At 39.3% G+C, this 24905-nt stretch overlaps 1 protein-coding gene and 1 non-coding gene across 2 annotated transcripts in view; one reads left to right on the top strand and one right to left on the bottom strand.

The window, feature by feature from the left end:
* Positions 1–24905, top strand: part of TTC6 (tetratricopeptide repeat domain 6) — a 211106-nt gene that overhangs the window by 32501 nt on the left and 153700 nt on the right. The gene's annotated exons all lie outside the window — the stretch shown is intronic.
* Positions 22459–22562, bottom strand: LOC129403887 (U6 spliceosomal RNA). Its single transcript, XR_008629539.1, has one exon. It is a non-coding gene; the product is annotated as a U6 spliceosomal RNA (small nuclear RNA).

Here is a 24905-nt window from a genome sequence, read left to right as displayed (position 1 = left end):
ACTCCTGGCGGTGCTCAGGGGACCAACCATATGGGATGCTGGGAATCGAACTGGGGTGGGCCTCGTGCAAGGCAAACGCCCTACCCGCTGTGCTATTGCTCCAGCCCCACCTAAATCTTTTTTCCAAAGAAGTATGAGTTGTTTCATTTCTGGGTTCTATTATTTGTAAAATGTGGTTACACTTCATAGGGAGTTTTAGATAAAATAATAAGAAAATATTTGCAAGACAGTCTGTGTCAGCTTGTCAATGTCTGCTATTATTATTATTATTGTTATTTTTTTGCTTTTTGGGTCACACCTGGTGATGCACAGGGGTTAACTCTTGTCTCTGCACACAGCAGTTATTCCTGGCGTTGCACAGGGAACCATATGGGATGCTGGCAATCGAACCCGGGTTGGCCCCATGCAAGGCAGATGCCCTACCTGCTGGCTATTGCTCCAGCCCCTCTATTGTTATTTTTTTATAGACACACATTTATTTGTACACTGGCAATAAGCTTTATGTATTACAATAGAAGTCACAGAATAAATAACCATTTTGAGGTTCTTAATGTTTATCATGTCCAAAGTAAACTTCCTTGAATATATTTGTTTACAGATAGAAGAAGTTTATTTAAAGCAATAGCTTCTTTTTAATATATTTTTTAAAAAGTCGTCTTTTGGGTCATGCCCAGCAGTGCTCAGAGATCATTCCTGGCAAAGCTTGGGATACCATATGCTGCTCTGAGGATCAAACCCATGTTGGTAGCATGCAAGGCAAGTGCCTTACTTATGGTACTATTTTTCCATCTTCCAGCAACAGCTTCTTATTGTGAAAGCCGAAGTTAATTGATTGCATAGATGCTTTATAGAAATCCTCTTTTCATTGAGATTATAAAACATCAAAAAAAATGGGAACCAAAGAATCATCACTCACGGAATAAAGTAGTTCAGAGATAGACAATTTGATTCCTATATATTTTTTAATTCCATTAATTTAAATGAAATATGTAGACAGTATCTTAACAAAAATTAGTTTTATTAAAATGTTTAATATATTAAATATATTAAATAATATATTATTAAATACTAATGTTTAATAAGAAACATGGGTAGTCAGATACCCCAAGTCACTGAAAATTTTGTTCTTTTGACTCCAACAGGAATTAGGCTAAATTTTTATAGCTGAGCATGATTTATTCATGCCAGTAGAGATTATACTGGAGCATATATTTTTTCACTGATCATTTGTTTCTTAAATAACTTCTTAATTCACACTATATGTATGATTCTCAAATCCTCTGGTGTGTTTGGGAGCCTGTGACTGAGCTGTTTGGACTCTTAGGGTGTGCATTTCTGGCATGCCATGTCCCCCCATCCCCCCACTTGATAAACCACTTGCTTGTCTAGTGCAGCAGGCCCAGAGGTTTTGACATAAAGACTGGAAAAGCAAGAATCATGGCCAAATACCACTCTTGAATTTTGATACTAAAATGATAAACATCTATGATAAAACATAAATTGACAAATATATTTATTTAAATAAACTGAGTGATATCTGGAAGAACAAAGACTGGAAAAAAATCTCCAGTGAATTTTCATTTCATATCATTTTGTCTGTTTTCACTTTAATGTCCCATATGTTAGGCTATTTCCCACAGTTTGAGAATGAGACTGTGCACTCTAAGTTTTCCATAGCTCCTTTGCTCTTATGCTTCATGGTATCTTAGATTTATATAGCATGAACAGTCAACCAGGTTCAGTCTTTCTTTCCACAGCTATCTTTGTATCAATTTTAAATAGTAATCCATTCTCTTGAGCTTTTTGCAATATTTATAATGAAGGCCTGTAATTTCCTTATTCTAGATGTTTTTCTTTTCTAGCTGCTACTCCCAGGCTTGTTCAGCATGACTCAGCAGCAGAAAGGGGGGCTCTACATCCAATGGGGACTAACAAAATATAGTGATGTTAGGCTGTGAATTCCCATGAAATGTAAAGACAAACATTAATATGTTGTTTCGGTTTTTTCTTCTGTGTTTTATATCTAACCTCAGTACCATTGTCAGAAAAAGGGTATGGTATAGTTTTGATATTCATATATTTACTGAGGCTTGTTTCTCAGTGTGTCACTTAGTTTTGAGCATATTTTATATGCAATTGAGAAGAATACATATGTATAATATATACATATATATGTTTCTTTCAGCATGGAAATTTCTGTAGATGTTTATTAAGTACAGCTAGTCGATTATTTCATGTAAGGTCGTTATGCCTGTGTTAGCACTCTGTTCAGATGACTTATCCATTGATGTTACTGATGTAATTAGATCTCCTATTGTTGCCATACATGTCTGTTTTAGGTTTGTTAATGAATGCTTGTATGTATTTAGGTGCACCTGTTGGGTGTAAAGATATGAATGACAGTTATCTCTTTTGATGACTTGCAGCTTTGATCGTTATACAGAGTATATCTTTGACTCATATTACTGAAAGTCTAGTTTATCAGATATGAATATGGCAGTTTCTGCTTTTTTTCTATTATGACTTGACAAACCTTCCTCCATCTAATCATTGTGCACATGTTTGTGTTTAGATTTGATATTTGTTTATTATGTGCATCACATAGATAGATATTGCTTTTTTTCTCCATCCACCCATCCTCTCTGTCTTTTGATTGGTGAGTCCAGGCCTTTTGTATTCAGTGATATTTGATATGTGGATTATGCATACTACCATTTTAGCCTTTATTTACTAATTGTTTTATATTTTTTGGTGTTTCTTCTGTGAGTTTCTATCTGCCTTTTCATTTGGATAGCTTTCACTCATGATTCTTTCAGATTCAGATTTTTCATTTTATTCTAAATGTTACTGGTCCTGATTCTGTTTTGTGGTTACCTTAAGAGTAGTCTTATTATTATTATTATTATTATTATTATTATTATTATTATTGATTCTGGGGCCACACCTGGCAGTGCTCAGGGATTATTCCTGCTCATTCTCAGGGAACACATGCAGTACCACGAATTAAATGGGTTGGCTGTGTGCAGGGCACGTACTTTAACCCCTCTTTGGCCTTTCAAGCACCGTACTTTTATATCTAAGGTAGTTTGTGTGTGTGTGTGTGTGTGTGTGTGTGTGTGTGTGAGTGTGTGTGTTAATACTGACTAGGTCACTGTCATTCCATTGTTCATCGATTTGTTCGAGCCTGCACCAGTAATGTCTCCATTGTGAGACTTCTTGTTACTGTTTTTGGCATATCGAATATGCCACGGGGAGCTTGCCACGCTCTGCTGTGAGGATGGGATACTCTCGGTAGCTTGCAAGGCTCTCCGAGAGGGATGGAGGAATTGAACCCGGATTGCCACGTGCAAGGCAAACGCTCCAGTCCTGCTGACCAGGTATATTATAAATATAATAGATTATGTTCTGTTTTCCTTCACTCTGATATTTTGTTGTCTCATTTTATTTAAGTTTGTGTCTGATTATGTGTTACTACTTATCACTACTCTCAAGGTTTTATGTGTTTCTTTTTTCTATGAAAGACCTACTTTTAGCATTTTTTGTAATGTATTATTCTTGTAATACAGATCTGGTATTGGCAGACTATTAGATTATGTTTACTAGGAAAGGTTTTATTCCTTCATCATATTTGAGTAATAATTATGCAGGATGGAGTATTATTTTGTTAATAATTTACAATTATGCATATATAAGTCCACTATTTTTTTTATTACGAAGTTGTCTCATTTCCCTTGTTTGCTTCTCCCTTCCCCTGACTTTTTTTTTCTTTTTGGGTCACACCTGGCAATGCACAGCGGTTACTCCTGGCTCTGCACTCAGGAATTACTCCTGGTGGGAGTAATTCTCAGTATGCTCAGGGGACCATATGGGATGCTGGCAATCGAACCAGGGTTGGCTGCGTGCAAGGCAAACACCCTACCCGCTGTGCTATCTCTCCAGCCCCCCTTCCCCTGATTTTATTGTATTTTAATAATGTAGTTCACAGTAATTTATCACACTTAATATTCCAACACCAATCCCACCACCATAACACCTTCCCACATCCTTTAGTTACCTCCACCCCAACCTGTCATGTGGAGTAGAGTATAAAAACTCCAGGGATTCTGAGATTTTAGATAGGGTGATAATACCTTGTGGCTCTCTTGAGAGATTTACTTATGAGTCTCTGGATAATGGCTGTTAATGAGTTTAAATGAAGGTGGTTCATGGGCATGGCCTCCAGGCTCAGGGAAACCAGGGATCTGGGTGGAAATTGCCCATTCTCAACTCTGCAAGAGCCTGGAGGTTTCTTTTTTATTTTTTTGGTCACAAAAAGCCGAATATCTGAGGTTTCTGGCGGATTATTATCATGCATGAGGGACTGTGGAGATTGGCTGTGAGTATGGCAGTTAGATTTTGGAGGTATTTAGCTGCTGGGGTTCTGTTGAGGCAGTGGAGGGACTCAACCCTGTCCCCACCTCCGGTTGTCCAGGATGAAGTTCAGCCTGGCACAGCATCTGTGGTCATCTCTGCAGCTTGTGGTTCTCTTGCAAAATTTATTTGTGAGTCTTTCAATTTTACTCTATCTTAACCTTAACCTGTAGGGTTTCTGGGGAGAAGTCTGATGATAACCTCACTGGGCGGGGGTGTCACTGTATGTTGTATATTTCCCCCTATCAGTTCTTAATACTATTTTGTTGACTTTTGATAATTTAGCAATGTTGTGTCTTGGTGTATGTCTTTCTACATTTAGAAGTTTGGGTGTTCTAGAGTTATTTCTTCCTTTAGGTCTGAGAAGTTCTCAGCTATTATTTGTTTGATGAAGTATTCTGTTCCCTTCTCTCTCTTGAGGTGAGTCCATTTGTACACTTTCTATGAATATTAGATTTTATTTATTGTGTTTATTTTTCTTACCATATCCGTTTGAATTTAAAAATATAGGTCTAATCTCTTTGAGGAAGAAATTCGTTCCCTTCCCTTCCTTCCTCTCCCCTTCCCTTCCTTCCTCTCCCCTTCCCTTCCCTTCCCTTCCCTTCCCTTCCCTTCCCTTCCCTTCCCTTCCCTTCCCTTCCCTTCCTTCCCTTCCCTTCCCTTCCCTTCCCTCCCTCTCTTCCTTTCCCTCCCTCCCTTCCTTCCTCCCTTCCTTCCTTCCTCCCTTCCTTCCTTCCTCCCTTCCTTCCTTCCTTCCTTCCTTCCTTCCTTCCTTCCTTCCTTCCTTCCTTCCTTCCTTCCTTCCTTCCTTCCTTCCTTCCTTCCTTCCTTCCTTTTCTTTCTTCCTTCCCTCCCTCCTCTCCCTTTCTCCCTCTCTCCATCTTTTTCTTTCTTTCTTTCTTTCTTTCTTTCTTTCTTTCTTTCTTTCTTTCTTTCTTTCTTTCTTTCTTTCTTTCTTTCTTTCTTTCTTTCTTTCTTTCTTTCTTTCTTTCTTTCTCTCTTTCTCTCTTTCTTTCTTCTTTCTTTGTTTCATTGAGGTGGTTCTCAACAGCTCTTCCTGACTTTATGCTCAGGAGTGACCCTTGGCAGTGTTCTTAGGACCAGATCCCATACCGTGATTTACAAAGTTGTTCATAATATAATTGTTTCAGACATTTAGTATTGCAACACCACCAATGTGACTTTCCTTCTACCAGCTGTCCAGTTTCCCTTCCAATCTCAACCTGTCCCTTAGGCACAAAAAAAGTTTACTTTATATTGCTTACTCCAACTAAATTTAAAAAATGGCTAATAGAAAGATCAGAAAATAAATCAGTAAAAGCCAATTTGTGATTTCTATATGATTTCAACTTATGTAAATAAGGAAATTAAAACCACTTCATACAATATAATAAAATGCCTATTCTTATTTACATAAGTAAGTTTTCAACTTTGGAATCTAAAATATATTGCATTGAATTTTATTTTGTGCTTGAATATTATTATGGTAGTAGTCATGTATTTACCTGTCGTTAATAAAACTTGAAAAAATCATGCTGTGGCCGGAGCGATAGCACAGCGGGTAGGGCGTTTGCCTTGCACGCGGCCGACCCGGGTTCGATCCCCGGCATCCCATATGGTCCTCCAAGCACCGCCAGGAGTAATTCCTGAGTGCAAAGCCAGGAGTAACCCCTGAGCATCGCTGGGTGTGACCCAAAAAGCAAAAAAAAAATCATGCTAATATATTTTGGAGTTTACATGAAATAGGTAAAGCCTGCATATGTAAACTTCCCCCCTACACTTTATTTAAGCACTATGGTTTACAGAGTTGTTCATGATGATTTGTTACAGGCATTCAATATTCCAACATTAATCCTACCACCTCTATAATCTTCCTTCCACCATTATCTCCAGTTTTCCCAACCACCCCTCCCCTATTGCAGGTCCACAGTAATTTATTTTATATTGCTAATGGAATGATAAAAAATGTTTTCTTAGAAGAAAATTAGTATAAATTGTTGTATCTCACAATTGTATCTCATGTACAATAAGCCCTTGTATGAGGGATTATTAAAATGTTGTTAGAAGTTAAGCCTTCTGTGTTAATGTTTTTGTTAGCAAGATTGGGTTGGCTTCTGTGTTGCAGAATCTGGTGTGCTGCTTTTGGATTATCAGTGTTGTAGTGTTTGAAGATGTTATGAAGCTACAAATGTGGCCACCTGCACCAGGATATCCAGAATTTTTAACTGGATGATACAGCTGGAGTTAAAATTTTAACTGGGCAGAAACTTTGGGGTAGGGGCATGACAGCCAGGGACTTGGAAAGTACAGGGAGGTGTGGGGAGGCAATTTATCCTGACTCTGAGTAAGCCTAGAGATTTCAGTCACAGGAAGCTGTGTACCTCAGTTTTCAGAAAGTTAACTTCACTGTGAGGCTCAGTCCTCAGATGATGGAGTCTGGCTGGAGGCATGGCAACGACTTTGGAGTGTGGGAGCAGGCAGTTGCCAGGGCTTTATTTGGGCGGGTGCTGGCCCAACCCCCACAGAGTGCTCCTGATGTCTGAGAAGTTTTTTATTTTCTTTTTTGGGTCACGCCCAGCACTGCACAGGGGTTACTCCTGGCTCTGTACTCAGAAATTACTTCTGGTAGTGCTCAGGGGACCATATGGGATGCTGGGAATCAAACCCGGGTCGGCCGCATGCAAGACAAATGCCCAATCTGCTGTACTATCGCTCCAGCCCTATCTGAGAAGTTTTTGCAGGTAGTTGATCTCTTTTGAGACTTATTTGTGAGTCTCTGGAGCAAGGAGCTTACGCTGGGGGGGAGGTGGTTCATGGACCCTAATTAATATTCTTATCAGGACCTTAGAGAACTCTCCTAGAGATAGCTTCTCCTTTTCTGAGTTTCTCCATCTCCAAAGAGCTCACGATTTGCATGTCAAAAGAACGTGTTCCTCATGTCTTTTGACTACTACAGAGTTAGGCAATTTCTTTCTAAATTTTATGTTCAATTATTTACCCAAAACTCATTCTCAGGATCCCCTACCTATCTGTCTGGAATGCTCCCTCTACATATTTTACTCTCTTCGGTCTTTAAAGTGGCACATTGGTGAAGGTCTGCCTTCTCTGTCTTTAACATATTTATACTGACAAAAGGGCGAAGACCCTGCCTATATAAGGGAGTGAAATCTCACTCTAACTTAATATTATTGGGGCTTGGGCTATGGTTTATTGGGTTTCAGAGTTGTCAATTTGAAAGCTAAATCAGATAGATCAGACAAGTTTTTGTAAAGTATGAGGCCCTGGAGGAGAAACGCTTTCCCTGTGCCAGAGAGGGCAGAGTGTTTAAAAGAATAAGAAAACAGTGGCCATAGCATAATCTTTTGTTCCTTTCTTTTGCATGCTAAGTAGTCTGCTGTAAAAGAAACTGTTAGTTTCTGCTTTCACTTGTTACCTGTAAATATATGTTCAAAATTAACAGGACTAGAATTTAGCTTTTAGTATTGGATTTTCTTTAAGAATATATTCAAGTCCTCTCTGGGTTTGATTCACTCTGTGTCTGGTCTATGGAAGATGTAGATGGGGTGGGTTTTATCTTGAAGAGATCACCAGAACTAGAAATTTCATTAAGTTTTACAGCGGTGGGAGTGCTTAAGAAAACCTGGTAAGGGGCCAGAGATATAGCACAGCAGGTAGGGTGTTTGCCTTGCATACGGTCGACTGGGTTCGATCCCTGGCATCCCATATGGTCCCCTAAGCACCGCCAGGAGTAATTCCTGAGTGCAAAGCCAGGAGTAATCCCTGAGCATCGCTGGGTGTGACCCAAAAAGAAAAAAAAAGAAAACCTGGTAAAACTCTTCCATTTAGACAATAGTTGATCAGAAGGGGAACAAGTTTTCCAGGCTTTTACCAAGACCATGCTGAATTTTGGTTGAGGGTAATCCTCTATATGGGTGAGGTACAATAGCCACTTCCATATTCTTGAATTGCCTACTGAACTTTTCATAAAAGAGTAATATAATTAGTTAATTTTAGACTCCAATTCCAGTACATAGTCTGTTGTTAAGAAGAGCCCAGAGATAGTACAGGGGATAAGGCACTTGGCAGTACATGTGTCTGACCTTGGTTCAATACCTGGAACCACAGATGGTTCCCTGAACAGTGCCAAAAGTGATCCTTGAGTACAGAGCCAGGAGTAAGCCCTGACCACTCCGGAGTGTTGTCCCCAAACAAAACAAAACAAAAACCAAATGAAAGAAAACAACGACCAAAAAAAAAAATAAAAGAATACTATAGCTCAAAGGGACTAAGCTGAAGTTTTACTTTAGGAGTATTTCCACATCTGAGAAGGGCTGGAGGCAAGAGTGAGAGCAAAGACTCAGAAGTTCCTTGATATAGTTTCCCTAAAATATTTCTTAGAGTTTGATTGAATTTCTCTACTGTTCGTGATGATTGGGAGTGTCAGACTGTGTGCAGTTGATAATTAACTTTTAAAAGCAGAGGCTAAATCATGAGTGACTTTAGAAGTTGAAAGAAGTACCATTGTCACTCTATTGGCCTATATAAGCCAATCTCAGAATTATTTCCTCAGAGTAACCCTTTAGATTCTTGTTTGGCTTTCTTAGTATGTAGTTTTCATAAGTCCTACATACAAGTGGTATGTGGGGTGATTCTTGTAAAGTTGCTGGTACATGTATTGAAATTTTAGATACTATTTTATGATGTAAGAAAGTGTATACTGAATATTATCTAGTATTTAGTGCTAATGTACATTCTTATTTTGCGTAAAAATCTAGCAAAACACTTCTGTCTTTTCCTGACCATTTCAGGGTGTGGCTCTGGAAGCCTCATGAGCACTCACAGGGTGGTCCTGGTGGTCCCAGCAGGTCCCAAACCATGCTGCCTCCTCAGGCTGTAGTGCAGCACAGGTCAACTGCTGTGCTCAGCATTTTCAGGAGTGGCCCTGAAAATTGCATGGGGGCCCCCTCCCTCCACAATAAGTAAACAAAAATGAGCCTTCTTAAACAAAATTTATCTTAAAATAAGGCTGAGAAAATGTACAATATTAGACAGTAAGGAGAAAAACACACACCTACCTAAACAGATGTTAATTATGTCATTTTGAGATCTTAGGTTCTTTAGCTAACACTATAGAATATCTGAAAAACTGAAGTTTTACTTCTAGAGCTTTTTTCAGTTACTTATTTCATTGTAACAAATCAGCCCTGAATCTAGCTGTTTAAAATAATAAACAGTTACTGTTTCACACCTTTCCTGTGTGGGTCAGGAATTTAGGAGCAGCTTAGCTGGGGTTCTACTCTTGCAGTGTGAGGGGGTGGGTGGGGGAGGGGGAGGTGGAAGAGGGCGGGTGGGTATCAAAATCTTGTCTAGGCTGCCATTATTTGCATACTTGATTGGGACTAAAGGACTTACTTCTAGGATGCTGCAGACACATGACTACAATTTGGTTCAGGCTGCTGGTAGGAGACCTCAGTTCTTTACCATGTAGCTGTCTGTAGGACGCTTGCATTGTACTCGTGGTATGGGAACTGGTTCACCCCAGAATGGTCAATGAAAGAGAAGCAAGGTGGAAGTTACAGAATCTTTTTCTCCCTTTTTGCTGTTGTTGGTTTTGGTCCACACCTAGCCATGCTCAGGGGTTTACTTCTGGCAGTACACCAGGGACCAGAGGGGAGGAGATTCTGGGGGTCAAACCCAGGTTAGCTATATACAAGGCAAGCACCCTATTTGCTGTACTATCTCTCTTTTTAAAATTTTTTATCTCTTAAGCCCCGGAATCTTTTATGAGGTAGCTGTGCCCATTTCTGCCTCTGTTGATTACACAGGTCAGCAGTCTTTATGGAGGAGGGGATTACTCATGGACTAGATACCAGGATGTGGAAGTCATTAGGGAGACCATCTTGGACGCTGACTATGAGAACCCTTTTGTTATCAAGTCTGCAAATGGTACCATGGGTTATCATTACTGATATTTGGAATATCAGTTTTCATTTTATTTAATTTTTTTATACAGACTTACAAATTTTCACAATTATGTTTCAATCAAAAAATGTTCTAGTACCCATCCCTCCACCAGTGCCCTTTCTCCACCACCAATGTTCCCAGTGTCCCTTCCACCACCCCCACCCCTTCCCCCGCCTTACCTCTGCGCCAGACACATTCCCTCTTACTCTCTCTTTCCTTTTGGGTATCATGGTATGCAACACATGCACTAAGCAGTCATCATATTTGGTCAATAGTCTACTTTCAGTACACAACTACCATCCTGGGCGAACCCTCCAACTATAATTTACTTAGTGTCTCTTCTCTATCCCACCTGCCTTTTCTCCCAGCACATGAGATTGGCTTGCAAGTCCTGGCCCTTATCTCTACTATCCTTAGGTGTTATTCTCCTATGTTATTTTATATTCCACAGATGAGTGCAGTCATTCTGTGTCTGTCCCGCTGTTTCTGACTCATTTCACTTAAAGGTTAGCAATGTTTTAACTTTAGCTTTACATTAGTTGTTTTTTTTTTCTTTTTTGGGTCACACCTGGCGATGCACAGGGGTTACTCCTGGCTCTGCACTCAGGAATTACTCCTGGCGGTGCTCAGGGGACCATATGGGATGCTGGGAATCAAACCCGGGTCGGCCACGTGCAAGGCAAACGCCCTACCTGCTGTGCTATTGCTTCATCCCCCTACATTAGTCAAGTTTTAAGTGATTTTATAATGGAGAACAAAAAATGATTTCCTGAATGCATTGCCTAACAATTAAAAACATGGTTTATAGCTCTTTTCGCTTGCTTTCCTGTCTTTGGGGAACACCCAGCAGTGCTCAAGGCTACTCTCAGCAAGGGTGGATGGCTCCCAGTGAACTCAGAAGCCGATATGGTGCTGGGGAACAAACCCAGGTTTCCTGTATGCCAAAGCTTGTGCTCCCATCACTTTCTCTCTGGCCTTTGTACTGATTTTTAATTATGATTATTTTTTGTTATTGTTGAACTAGATGGTAAGCTTCTAGAGAAAGAAAATCTTAACCTACATTCCTCTTGGCTTCCTAGAACTAAGACACTGTAATATAGTGCTGTTCACAGAGCTGGCTGTTAGCCACTACATGATTCATAATAAATTCAAAGGGATGTCATAGCAGAAACAGCAGATGCTATAGCCTAGAAGGTGGTGATTAATTCAAATATATCTGTAATTTAAAAAAATTAAAAATATTTAATCACAGTGAAGTACAAAATTACTCATGATTGCGTTCCAAGTGTACAATGTTCCACCACCAGTTCCTTCATCAGTGTCCATTCCCCTAGTCCACTCCACTATCCTCAGTTCCTTTCATCACCCACCACCTCCCATCCTACCTTTTTGGCTGGAACTTTTTTTCTTTTTTTCCTTTTAGGCACGTTGGTCTACAAAACTGTTAGTGATAGGGTATAATGCGTATTACTTTGCCTCTTTTTAGCACCAGTCCTTGTACAGAGTGATCACTTCTTCCTATCATTGTTATAGTGGTTCCTTCCCTGACTTATCATTTCCCCCATTTCTAGAATCTCTAAAAAGATGAATTTTGTTTTATCTTCCCTGGGACAGTTGTTAACAAAAGATAGGAGCTGGAAGATGACTTTATGTAGGAGTTGGGATTTGATTGCAGACACTTCATGGTCTCCTGAGCAGCACTGGGAGCTTTTGCCTGTCTCCTGAGGACTGTTGATTGTGGCCCCCAAGCCCAAATTAAACCAAAATAAAAGGATAATAAAGGATACTGCCTTGCCTGCTCTAGACTTGGTCATATTTTGAAAGTAGCTTTCTGTTTTAGAGGACCTGAACTGAATAAACTTTTAAAAATGATTCAATAAATTCTTTGGATATAAAAAGTAGAACATCAGTGAATCTAGAAGTATTTTATTTTTTGGGAACAGATTGTTAGAACTTTGTGGAAAAGATATCATATATATTTAGTAATAGTGCCTGTAGCTGTCTTGTTTAACTTTATATGGTAGATGTTCAGGTTTATTTATTTATTTATTTATTTTAAAGAATCATATTTTGGGGCTGGAAACAATAGCACAGCAGGTAGAGTGCTTGCTTTGAATGCAGCCGACCCAGGTCCGATCCCTGGCATCCCATACCATCCCCTGAGAACTGCCAGGATTAATTCCTGAGTGCAGAGCCAGGAGTAACCCCTGAGCATTGTCAGGTGTAACTCCCCCCTAAAAAATTAGATTTTCAGAAGCGACAGTTTACTGAATACAGGGTCCAGTCATCCAGAACAGCCATATAGAATGTTTAATTAAAAAGTCAAATGTCGATAAAAATGAATGCAAAGCAGCCCTGACACATTCTTGTCCCTGTAAGCAGGATTCTACAGGCCAGTGCCATCAGGGTTTTGCCTGCGGTAAGGAAGAGAAAGTCAATAATGCAAATCAGGGCAGTTTGAGAAAGTAACCTGTGTGGACAAGTATTTGTTTAGGGCCATAAAAATGTCTTTTCTTTCTGAAACTTGAACTTCATAGTAAGTTATTAAAAGACAGTCTCCTTAAATAGCTCTGAGGAAACCATTAAAGGGCCTGTGTCAAAGACTCCTTGTGGCCTTGTCTTCACAACTAGCGTCCTTTGGAGGAAAACCTAGATTGTGCGAGGAAGAGGGTTGGGGGGGTTGCTGTCCCGTTCCTCTTAAAGATGGTTGAAAGAGTTACTGGCCTGCTTAACGGGGCAGATGGACACTGCTGCTTCTGTGACTTGCCCATCTAGGGGAAACACATTAAGGGGAAGACTTGGACTCTGTTTCAAATGTTAAAAAATGCACTTTAAAAAAGCATAAGCTCTGCTTCTGGTGTCTATAAAATTCGGATTCTGTATCCTTCTGGCTCTGACATTTTAGATTTTAGCTTAGATGTCACTGGCAGAAACTGTTCGAAAAGCACCTGTAAAATGTTTCCAGGATTGAGAAATTGGACAACATACAGTTTCACAGATTTTGTAGTATTTAAAAACCTGTGCTGGTCACCATCAAGTTTTTGACTCTGGAAGATATATCAAAATTAATACTTGTTAGGCCAGATACTGATTGTAGTTCACTTAAGAATTCACTTCAGTTTTTCCTTCTTCAAGTCCCCAAATACAAGTACCTGATTCAACATTATTTTAATTTAATCTATTATATTTTATTCATATAGTTAGTTAGTTTGGGGGCCATACCTGGCAAGCTTGGGGGCTACTCCTGTCCCTGTGCTCAGAGGCCAGTCCTTGAAGTGCTTGGGGGAACCATATAGGGTCCTGGGGATTGAACTGGTGTTAACTCTATACAAAGCATATGCCTTAAACCCTTTATTATCTCTTTAGCCCTCAAACCTATTTGTTTGTGAGAAGAAATTCTAGTCTTTTAACAGAAGCCCTACAAATATTATGTGGGGCTGGGTTGAAGCTCAGTCACAGAGCACATACTTCCATGTATGAGGTTTGAGGTTTTATCCTATGCAACAAATACACACGTATTTTGTTTTCATGTATTCTCATTTATTCATCACAACAAACGTGAAATATATGTTTTCCAAATCCTGATACCCAAGGCCTGAGAAAGGCTTGGAGACTTAGGATGCCTGCCCTGCAAACATAAGGTCATAAGTTGCACCACTGGTGTCTGCACACATACTGAGCGTGATCCTGACAGTACTGCTGCTAGAACCTGGAAACACTGCTCTACTGATCTCTGTTGCTGCAAGCAATTTCTCACTGCACAACAGCCAGAGGTGAGCAAGCACCATAAATAAAGGCTGCGACTCCAGCAATTACTGTAACAAGAAGATGTGTGTGCACCAAGGCTAGAAAATGCGTGCCTGGTGAGCACTGTGGTAGCCCAATCAAGATGTGTGTGAGCACCACAATTAAAGGAGTATAACTCTCCACCTTGGCTATTGTGCAGACACCAGAAACATGATGCATGATCCCCAGTGAGCATTACAACTGAGTGTGCAAGTACCAAGGTTAAATGTGTGTGGGATTCTCGTCACTGCAGCAACATCAACCATAATGAAAGGAAGAGAAAAGGACTAATTTGTTCAGATATATGCTAATTATAAAGTGATTAAGCTAAGATTTGCCAAGGAGTCCAAACTACAGATCATGTGAGCTCAGCCACCATACTATATATGGCTTTCATTGTCATTTTACTTGAGGTTATCATGAAGATTATTATTTTTTAGAAACTTTGACTCCTGAATATATCTTCCAGTATTAAATAGCACACTAAAAACTTAATCACTAGTTTATAGTGCTATGGAATTTCAGGAGTATAACTTAATATCTGTGTATGCATAAATCTAAAAGCATCTGCCATTAAAGTTCTAGTGTCATTTCACTATCAAAATGAGCCCATTATTTAGTGTTCCCGTCCTCCTCCCCCTTTCTTGCTACCATTTCCTATACCTCAATGTCTGTGACTTTGTTTTGCTGGGTATTTTTCAAATTTTTTCCCTCATGGTTATATGTAACACATTCATATTTCTTTATATGACTGATAACTTGATTGTGTGGAAAACGCTGTGACTTTTACATTGCAAAGTGCTGGATTTTATTGTTTTCTTTTAAACTGTATTAGAATATCTACTAATAGGCAATTAAGCTACTTTAAGATTAGTTTAATTTTCCAAGTATTATTTAAAAGTGTTGTTAATATCTGGAAAAGTCTTCTCTCCAATACTAATTTAGTATTACTATTACTATTACTGGACTGGAGTGATAGCACAGTGGGTTGGGCATTTCCCTTGCATGTGGCTGACAAACTTGTGGCAAGCATTATCCTCAATGGAGAAAAATAAAGGCCTTTCCTCTAAGATCAGGGACAAGACAAGGACACATGAAAAAATACTCATCATCACTAATCATCAGGGAGATGCAGATCAAAACAACTATGAGATACCACCTTGCACCACAGAGACTGGCACACATCCAAAAGAACAAAAGCAACTACTGTTGGCGTGGATGTGGGGAGAAAGGGACCCTCCTACACTGCTGGTGGGAATGCCGACTGGTTTAGCCCTTTTGGAAAACAATATGGTCACTTCCCAAAAAATTAGAGATTGAGCTCCCTTTTTAAAAAAAAAATTATTAGAGAATCACTGTGATGTACAATTACAAACTTATGAACTTATGTGTTTGCATTTTACTTATATAGTGATCGTTTACCCATCCCTCCACCAGTGCCCATTCACCTCCACCAATGATCCCAGTATCCCTCTCACCACCCACACCCCATCCCCTACCACCCCACTCTACCTCTGTGGCAGGGCATTCCCCTTTGTTCTCTCTCCTTTTGGGTGTTGTAGTTTTGAGCTCCCATTTGACCCAGAAATGCCACTTCTGGGAATTTATCCCGGAGAGGCAAAAAGGTATAGTCAAAATGACATCTGCACTTGTATGTTCATCAAAGCACTGTTTACAATAGCCAGAATCTGGAAAAAACCCGAGTACCCAAGAACAGATGACTGGTTAAAGAAACTTTGGTACATTTGCACAGTGGAATATTATGCAGCTGTCAGAAAAGATGAAGTCATGAACTTTGCATACAAGTAGATCAACATGGAAAGTATCATGCTAAGTGAAATGAGTCAGAAAGAGAGAGACAGAACTAGAAGAATTGTACTCATCTGCAGTATATAAAACAACAGAATGGGAGACTAACACCCAAGAATAATAGAAATAAGTACGAGGTTTGCTCCATGGCTTGGAAGCCAGCCTCACATCCTAGGGGAAAAGGCAGTTCAGATACAGAAGGGACCACCAAGTACAGTGTGGTTGGAGAACCCGCTCAGGATGGGAGAGGCATGCTGAAAGCAGACTATAGGTTGAATACGATGGCCACCCAATACCTCCATTGCAAACCACAACACCCCAAAAGAGAGAGAGAACAAAAGGGAATACCCTGACTCAGAGGTGGGGTGGGGAGGGGGGATAAGATGGGGGAGTAGAAGATTGCTGGGGTCATTGTTGGAGAAGGGGCACTGGTGGAGGGATGGCTACTCAAACAGTGTATGACTGAAACACAAGCACGAAAATACGTAAATCTGTATCTGTACTCTCACAGTGATTCATTAATAAATATTATTTTTAAAAAGTCTGTAATTTTATCTCACGGCAATTCACTAATAAAAAATCACTGTCACTCTATCACTGTCATCCCATTGCTCATTGATTGCAATGGGAAGAAAATTTTTTTCTTTTTTTGTGTAGCCATTTAATAATGGTATTTTACACTGTATGATTTAATATTACCTGTAATATTTAGCCTGATATTATATCTATAGAAGTCAATTACTTAAAACTACATGAAATGGTATTAATATAAAAACTATCTATCTTTTTTCGTCTAAATTTCTTATTTATTTCATATATTGACTGGCTTATACTTCTTTTGGGGGATGAGAGGGGTTTGGACCACACCCAACTATGTTCAGGGTTTACTTCTGGCCCTGTGTTCAGGTGTCACTACTAACAGTGCTCAGGGGACTATATGTCATGCCAGTGATTAAACTGGGTTGGTCCATATACTAGGAAACACTAAATTTACCCCCATACTTTTTCTACAGTCTTACAGTTCATATATATATATATATATACATATACATATATATAGCAAAGTTACTGCATTATATTGAGTAATATTTTGAACAATGAATTATATACCTGTGATTTTAAATAATGGCATTATTTTAAATTATTTTACTTTTCTTCTTAAAGGATGTTTGTCTAAGAAAAATCTCTGACCAGAAAGTACCCGAAGAGCAACCTGAATTAGAATTACAGATAAGTATTTAGAAACTTCAAATGGTGAATTTATTCACATACTTTTATCTTTTATAATGAAATATCTTTGCCTGTGTTAAATAATTGTCTCTCATGTTAAGGAGAGGTTTACTGAGAGAGTTAAGATAATTTCTCCTGACTTGTTAGAGAGGTATATGTTTAATGTAGCACAACATTGAGAACTTTGGCTATTTTGACTTACTACTCTTGCCTATCATAGACCTTTGGCACTATGACTCAAAGTTTTATTTTGTAGTCTGGAGACATAAAGATCTAAAAACCTATTGGAGAAGTTATCAGCATTTAAGAAAGTGCTATCAGAATGGAGAAAAGTATTGGCAAAGAAAGAATTTTGTGGACAAATATGGATAGTTGGTGGCAAAAGTTTGTTTCAGAAATAAAGCTTTATTTTCAATCATCATTGACAAAATATTTATGGGATTCAAAGCAATGTGAAACAAATTCCCTGTGAAGTGATTATCTAGAAATCCACATCTCTATTAAAAAAATGCTGGTCAGTTCCTTAGAAAAGATTTATTATATGATGGCATTAAATAATAGGTTCCCTCAGTTCCTAAAATGATGACATATGCATGAAATACATAAAAAGTCACATCACATTTCACTTGAAACATTTTATGTTTAGAAAATTTATGTAATCTTTTTCATTTCACAAAAGCCATGGATCCTATGAACTACTAGAGTTTGAGATGCTTTGGGTTTTAAACTATATCTTTTCTGCGTTGGTATTCTTATCCCTAGACTCAGGAACTAGTGTATGTGGAACTAATAGCCACTTGGCAAAGGTATGTGAATAAATAAATTCTGAAGACTTGCCGCATATGTTTCACATATGCTTCACCATGAGAAGTGACCACATTTCAGTTAAGTTTAGAAAAATATAAATATTCATTAACAGAACAAACTTGACTTAACAGTAATAGTATACTGCATTACATATACAGAAAGAAAGAATTTTGAAGGAAATTCTTTAGCTTTTGAAGGAAATCCCTCCCATTTCGAAGGAAACTATGAACAATGGGCTCAGGTATCATCTTGATTAAAATATTTAAGCAAAGATTTCTTTGTAATTCTGTGAGAAGCATGGTCTCAGCTTTGACATTCACAGGTTGTCACCGGGAGAAGTCTTCTGGGCATTTTGGTTTTAAGAAAAATCTGATCAAAAAATCTGATCAATTCTTTAGTGGTAAAAAAGCTTTTTAACCTAATATCCAGCTGTGGTGTTACGGTTTCATTCCAGACACATTTTTTTTTTGAGTGCCCACCCTGTGCCAGAACATAGAAATTGGTTACTTAGCTGTTTTACTAGTCCCCTAGACTTTTGGAAGCTTCCTGGTATGAGATTTCTTTGGCAACACTGACTAGCACGTATGGCGCTTGAGAACCTTGCTCTAAGAAGTACCAGACAGCCCATCCTCTGAGCCTGGAAGCATCTCAGTGCCACAGGCCAGTGATCTTTCAGATCTACACTGCAACTTACAAGAACATTCTTAATAAACCACTTTTTATTTTTTAAGAATCTACCATTTAAAATATAATCATTTTGAATCACCTTGATGAATAGTTTCTTCTGTATTTAGGAAAAAAAAACAAAACAGGAATTTATTCATTGTTTCCTCTTATGTTCTAGACATGGTTAATGCACAGATAAAACAGACAGTTCTCATCTTTTAAAAATGTATAGAATAGACCAATATATAAAATATGAAGTATGATATTGTTTTTTGTCCCCCCCACAACCGCCACTGGGCTATAGATTGAACCCAGACCTCCTTCACACAAAGTATGCATTTCACCATTGAATATATTCTATTAAATATAGTCAATGCAAATTCTTTTTTTCAGTCCTTGTCAACGGGCATTTAACTTGATTCTTTTGTTTTGACTATTGTGAGTAATGCTGCTTAGAAAGAGGGGTATAAATATCTTTTCAAATTGCTATTTTCCTATCTTTTGGATCTATAACAGTGATGGCACTATTAATTCACTTGGAACTTCCGGTGTTATTAGTTTTGTTTTTCACTTTTTCTCATGGAGGCTTAACAATTTATGTTCCTGCCTGGTTCCAATCTCTCTAGAGTAAGTTATTCTTACAGGTGTGAGGTGATGGCTCATTGTCATCTTTATTTGCATTTTATTTGCATTTAATAAGTGACAATAAGAATTTTTTATGTATCTGTGGGCCATCTGTATGTTGTCTTTGGAGAAGTGTCTTTAGGTCATTTGCCTGTTTAAAATTTTGGGAGTTCCCTTTTCTCCATCCCCTCTCCCATCCCCTCCCCTTTTCCAGTAGAGGGCTGCATTCCCAGTGTCACTTGCATTGTTGGGGATCAGACTCAGTCCTAGAACACTCTTGTGATTTTTTTTTTTGTTTTAGGTTTAAATTTTTTTTTTTTAATTTTATTGAATCACCGTAAGATAGATACAAGCTTTCATGTTTGGGTTACAATCTCACAATGATCAAACACCCATCCCTCCACCAGTGCACATTCCCCACCACCAATATCCCGAGTATACCCTCCCTTTCCCACCCTCCCTCTGCCTCTATGGCAGACAATATTCCCTATACTCACTCTTTACTTTTGGGCATTATAGCTTGCAACACAAACACTGAGAGGTCATCATGTTTGGTCCATTATCTACTTTGGGCATGCAGCTCCCATTCCAACTGGCTCCTCCAGCCATCATTTTCTTAATGATCCCTTCTCTATTCCATCTGCCTTCTCCCCTCTGCTCATGAAGCAGTCTTTCAGCTATGGGGCAATACCCCTGGCCCTTGTATCTACTGTCCTTGGGTGTCAGCCTCATGTGATGTTATTTTATACTCCACAAATGACACTGCTGTGATTTAATCATCAGTCTCCTATACTCATTTGTCCTTGAGCCTCTGTCCATTTGTTATGCTTTTCGTGTTGATTGAATTTCAAATTTTATTCACTGTGCTCCTCATATACTACAACTCTGAAATATTTCAATATCTTCAATATTTTTGATGAGGAACTTTTAAAATTCTAGCTCCTTCCTCCCCCTCCCATATCTAAGGCTTGCTTCTATTATTTAATTAAGATTTTCTAGCTTTATTTTTGTTATAATGCCTCTTCCCATTACCTTTCCTGATTCTGGGTCTTTAGGTTTGCCTTCAGAAGACTTGCCATTTTTTTTGCTTTGTTTCTTGGGGTCACACTCAGCTTAGCTCATGGTTTATTCCGAGCTCTGGGTTCAGAGATCATTCCTGGTGGGCTTGAGGGCCATATACAGTGCTCGGGATCAAACCTGGGCTGGACACATGTAAGGAAAAAGCTCAACCCTCTGTACTATCCACTTGCCTTTTTTTTTTTTTTTTGTGACCAATTCCATCATATTTTTTACACTTCCTTGCCTGGAGAATTCTGCATGTACATTTGGGTTTGGCTTCTTTTGTTTTCCTGCAGATGGCACTGTAGCTTCAGTGTTAAATTTTTCTTTGTTTCTATGACCTCGAAGAGGAGGGGGAAGACAATGAAGATGTGGAGATGAAGGACTGGTCAGAATGTCAGTAGTTGGGAGTTGAATGGTACATCCTAGAGGGAGAGCTCCACAGTGTCTTCCATTTATGAGGTAGCTTCTGACCTTTATTCATGCCAAAATTCTGTCTTATAGTTCATTTCTGGACCATGTGATTGCTACGCTATTTCTTGAAGGTATGTGTATGTGTAGGGATGCAGTCAGTTTCACTACCTCTATTGCAAAATACTCAAACTCTTTCTTTCTGTCCCAATGCTTAGTTTCTGCTAGTGATGTAAAACTTTCAGTCTTGTCTGGAAGGCTACTGTTCTCATGGAGGGTTATTTCTATTCTATTTGTTTTCCCTCAGCTGGATCAGGTATGCCAGCAGCAATGCTGACTGGTATACACTGTGCAATACTGGAAATCTCTTCAACCCGTTGATTCTTCAATTTTTTCCTGTAGTCATCCATTTAATAATACACATATACAGATACAAGGGTCTGTCAGGCAAATCCGACTGGGAGTTAATGAAATTTATTTTGTTATGTGCAGTTGATTTCTGGTAATTTAGTAGGGAGCTTTGATTGCTGGCCTTTATTATGCCATTCTTGTGGAAGTGTCACAACTACAAAAACAAACAAACAAACAAACAAACGTCAAAGTTTAATGCTTTTGAGACCTCAAATTTTTTGCTCTAAAGATATATTATTTCGAACTCTTAGAAAACAGTACAGAAACTCAAAGTTGTTTTTGTTAATGTGTGGATTGTATAAGACAATATTTATTATTTAGAAATTAAAACTGGGGAAAATGTAAAATGCTAATTCATTCATCAAAAATGTTAAAACAGTTACATATTGACACGAGCAATAGCACAGTGGGTAGGGTATTTGTCTTGCACGCAGCTGGCCTGGGTTCTATTCCTCCGTCCCTCTCAAAGAGGGACAGTGCTATATCACTGTCATCCCGTTGCTCATCAAATTGCTCGAGTGGGCACCAGTAAACTTCTCCAGTGAGACTTGTTACTGTTTTTGGCATATTGAATACACCACGGGTAGCTTGCCAGGCTCTGCCATGAGGGCGAGATACTCTCGATAGCTTGCCAGGCTCTCCGAGGGGGCGGAGGGATCGAACCCGGGTTAGCCACATGCAAGGCAAATGCCCTACCTGCTGTGCTATGGCTCCAGTCCAGAGAGCTACATATTGACACAAAACATTTTAAGGCAAAAATATCTAAAACTAAGAAGTTTTCAAGAAGGATAAAAGTAAATTATAAGTTTGAAAATCTAATACTTGCTTTTATAGAGAAATAGGTTCTCATCTGCACTTATCCCCAATCTAAAAAAAGAAAATCATGATGTGTTATTTTTCATTTTTTTCCCTCATGATTCCTTGATGATTGTATCTTTTAGATAATCTGTGTTGCTCTGGGTTAGTTCCCAGTAAGCAATGCCTGCACATACAGCATGTTTCAGATAGACCTTTTTCAGAGATTTTTGTTTGCTAGTTAGTTTTTGGGTCACACTCTCAGTGGCGCTCAGGGCTTACTCCTGGTCTCGCTCAGAGATCAGTTTTAGCAGTGATTGGGGGAGACGATAGGGAGTACAAGGAACCAAGCTCAGGTTAGCTGTGTGCAAGGAAAGCATTCTGCCTGCTGTACTGTCATTCTAGATCCTCTTCAGTGATTTAAAAATTTTTTAGTGTAGGTGACAGTGCTCAGTTTTTGGGTATTGATGCACAAAAGTACTGCCCCAAAATATGGAATGATTCACAAATTTTCAGTTGTCCTTATGCACTGGGCCTTGCTAATCTATTCTGTATCATTCCAATTTTAGTATATATGTTGAAGTGAACAGTAATGTACATGTTCTTTTGGTTTAAGTATATTAAGTAAACTGATCTAATGCATAGTAGAATGAGAGAGATGTTTAATCGCATTCTGTTAACAATAGTTATGTATGATCTTTTTAAATAAACTAAAACTTAAATGGGAGTCTGTTAAAGATTAGTTACAAGAAGAAATCTAAAACCTGATAAGTTAATGAGTTGTATGCCATTACATTTAAATTATTTGATATGTCTTCTTTGACATGTCCCTCTTGGAGAGCCTGGCAAGCTACCCGTGGCATATTCGATATGCCCAAAACAGTAACAACAATGGACCTCATTCCCCTGATCTTGGAAGAGCCCCCAATACGGCAGCGCTAAGAAGGTCAAACAAGGAGAGGCTAATAAATTCTCAGGGCCAAACTAGGCTGCCAAGACAAAGAAGGACTAAAATGACTGTTTGCACTTTTAACACATGTACACTGGCATCAGAAGCATCCATCGAGGACCTGGTGGTGCAGGCATGGAAAATCAAATATGATGTCATTGGACTGACCGAGACGAGAGGTACAGAACATACCACGCTGTTTTTGACACTGGAGAACTGTTTCTCAGAACATGCGACAGTAGAGGCGTTGGTGTCCTTGTCAACATGAACTCGGCCATGAGCATTGATTTGTTCGCATGTCTAACAACTCGAATTGGATGTTTATGTTTGAATAGATGTGACTCATTGCTGGCAGTTTCTATCTTTGTCATCTACGCACCAACATCCAACTACAAAGAAATCCAACTACAAAGAAGAAATTGAGAAATTCTATGTAGAGCTTGAGATATTCTATAAAGAAGACCATACCTTCTGCAAGGTCATTGTCAGTGATTCTTAATGCCAAGATAGGACCTAGAAGGTCACCTGAAGAACTCCACATTGGGACCCATGGCATAGAATGGAACGAACAGGATGAGAGACTGTCTGAGTTCATCATGTCAACCAAGACCATCCATGGTAACTCACAATTCCAGAAGGCTGAATCTGAACGTGGACATGGGAGTCTCCCGATGGACAGTTCCACAATGAAATTGACCACATCATATTCAATTGATGATTTTGCCTTACCAATATTGCTGTGTTCCCAAAATTCCAAACAGGATCAGACCATTGTCTCCTTTGTGCGAAATTCTACTTCACAAAGTGGAGAGAAAGGGCTGCAAAGTTTAAAAAGAGAACTCCCATAACGACCACCACTGTGAGCTCTTTAGCACTACTGAAGCAATTTGGGAAGATGGTATTGTTGACAGCATCAATGAAGAATGTGATCGGCTGATTCAGCACCTCCATGATTGTGCAAGGAATGCAAAGAACGAGAAAGCCACAAAAAGTCACCTGTCTTCAGAAACTCATTCGCCAACGTGGTCTGGTGGGAGCCTCAGCAATCACAAGGTAATGTCTGAGCTCACAAAGCTGTGCAGAGAAGCAATAAAGGAAAACCTCAAAGAGAGAAGAGCAGCAGTGTTGGCCAATGAGGCAGAAGCTGGGAAAAGTATTCGCAGTACTGCCTGTCCTTCACCGACTATAAGAACAAGATGACTGCCCTCCGACATCCTGATGGATCTATCACATCTTCCAGAAGGGCAATGGAAAAAGTTATCCACAACTTCTACTAGGATCTCTTTGATAGCCATGTCCACCTGCCCACATACCAAATTCCGCAGGATGGATATGTTGTTCCCAGCATTCTCGATTCTGAAATCTGACATGCCATTTCATTGGTAAAGAAACATACAGTACTCAGTCCAGACAAGGTCAGACCTGAACACCTGAAGAATAGGCTGCCACTACTCATCAATACACTGGCTCGGCTCTTCACACGCTACCTGTCTGAATGCAAAGTTCCGTCAAATGAAAAACCAGCAGAACCATCCTGTTGTACAAGAAGGGAGTCATCCATGACATCGGCAACTATAGCCCGATCTGCCTGTTGTCTGTCATCTACAAGTTATTCACTTGAGTCATCCTGAATAGGATTGACAAAACACTAGATGAAGGACAACCATGTGAGCAAGCTGGGTTCCGAAAAGGATTCAGCACGATCAACCATATCCACAGGGTGACCAAGCTCACTGAGGTCTCGTGAGAGTTCAAGATGCCGCTCTGTCTAACGTTCATTGATTTAAAGAAGGTCTTTGATTCTGTTGAGAAGCGGTCATCGAAGCCCTAGCTGAACAGGGTGTTCGAACTCAGTACATCTGGATCCTCTGTGAGCTGTATTACGGATTCACCACCAGGATCTCACCATTCTACAAAGAAATGTTCATTGACCTAAAAAAAGAGGTTTTGCAGGGCGAAACCATTTCACCGAAACTCTTCAGTG

This window comes from Sorex araneus, chromosome 3, assembly GCF_027595985.1.
Source record: "Sorex araneus isolate mSorAra2 chromosome 3, mSorAra2.pri, whole genome shotgun sequence".
Taxonomy (NCBI): Eukaryota; Metazoa; Chordata; class Mammalia; order Eulipotyphla; family Soricidae; genus Sorex; species Sorex araneus.
The sequence above is the reverse complement of the archived record's forward strand: the minus strand, read 5'-3'. Positions and strand labels throughout refer to the sequence as shown.